At 47.9% G+C, this 1,767-nt stretch overlaps 1 pseudogene; it reads left to right on the forward strand.

The window, feature by feature from the left end:
- Positions 1-295: 295 nt before the first annotated feature.
- LOC115459565 lies at positions 296-1,067 on the forward strand (annotated as a pseudogene).
- Positions 1,068-1,767: the final 700 nt, after the last annotated feature.

A 1,767-nucleotide genomic window follows, 5' to 3' on the forward strand; every position in this document is an offset into this window, starting at 1 on the left:
GCCAAAACATCCCATCTCTTCCTTCCTTCCTTCCAGCCTCCTGCTTGTCCAGCGCAGCACCTCTTCCCTTCCCTTGTTTATAGCGCCAGCGTTGGGCCGAGGGGCAGGATGGTTTCTCTTGCTCTCGGGCAGCCGTTTCTCAGGTTTGGGGGAGGGGGAGAAGAAAGCTTTATTTTGTTTTGGGTTTTTTTGTTTGTTTTATTATAGCATTTAAATCCTTGTTTTGTTTTTTTAATTTGTTTCGAGGTTTACGTCTCCCTTCCGTTGGCGAGTGTGCATGTGTGACTGAGTGAGCATGTGGAGAGAATCAGGATATAACCAGAGGAGACGATGGGTATCGAGATCCTGGATTCCACACGGGTTGACGGACTTGTTGCAGGGCTACACGATAGAGGTGCTGCGCCAGCGACCCACAGACCTGGTGGACTTTGCTATTCAGTATTTCACACGTCTGAAGGATAACTGGTAGCACGATGGCACAGGGGGCGGCCTCAAAACTCTTACGGAGGGGGTGAACTTCGATACCGAGCCCATGCAGACAGAATCCAAAGGCGATGGAGAAGATAGGGACGAGGACGACGATGATTCCGACTTTGAACCACCAGTTATCAACAGATTCAGCAGAAGAGTTTCAGTTTGTGCTGAAGCCTTTAACCCAGATGAAGAGGAGGGAGAGACAGAACCAGGGTGGTTCATCCAAAAACAGATGAGCAACGATGCAGACTTCAGGATGCCTGTAAAGATATTCTTCTCTTCAAAAACCTTGATCAGGAGCAGCTCTCTCAGGTTTTGGATGCCATGTTTGAGCACAGAGTAAAACCTTAGGAACACGTCATTGATGAGGGAGATGATGAAGACAATTTCTTTGTCATTGAAAGAGGATTGTATGATATTTATGTAACTAGAGATAATCAGGCCCACTGTGTTGGCCGTTATGATAATTGTGGAAGTTTTGGAGAGCTGGCTTTGGTGTACAGCACTCCAAGAGCCTCTGCTACTATTATTGCCACAACAGAAGGGGCTCTTTGAAGACTGGATCGAGTGACATTCAGAGAAGAGAGGAGCTGGTTGGGGTGGGGTCAGAGAGGAGAGGGACACATATGTGAGGGAAGGAGAAATGGGTGCTAGAGAGGTATAGAGAAACAGAGGGGAGATGGGCATTGGGTGGGAGCATGGGGACAGGGACACAGGTGAGATGCTGTATTGGGATGCATATGGGCACAGAGGGGCAATGCCCAACACGGGGTGGGGAGGGAGATATGGGAATAGAGATACAATGGATGGGGTGGGGGGAGATATGGGAATAGAGATACAATGGTTAAGGGGGGGGGAGATACGGGAATAGAGATACAATGGACACAGAGGGGAGATACCAGACAAGGGGGAGAAGAGGAACACAGAAGGGAGATGCTGGGCATGGGGTACATGGGTGCAGAAAGGAATGATGATGGATGTGGGGATATGAACACAGGGGAGATGCTGGACAAGGAAATGTGTGGACACAGAGATGGAAGATAGATGGTGACATGGAGATGGAAGAAATGTCAAATGTACAGGAAAGACAGAGGGCAACAGAAACCAGAGACTGGGACCAATATGATTTGAAAAATAAAATGACCAGACAACAAAAAGGTACAAAAAATTATTTTCTATTTTGTGATTAGAACGTACCAGATTTGGTATATGTTAGATATGGCTGGGGCCCAGGGAAGGAATCTGGGAGAGGACCCCAAAGCCCATTACCAGGCTGCACCTTCTTCAGCTTCT

This window comes from Microcaecilia unicolor, unplaced genomic scaffold (genome assembly GCF_901765095.1).
Source record: "Microcaecilia unicolor unplaced genomic scaffold, aMicUni1.1, whole genome shotgun sequence".
Lineage (NCBI taxonomy): Eukaryota > Metazoa > Chordata > Amphibia > Gymnophiona > Siphonopidae > Microcaecilia > Microcaecilia unicolor.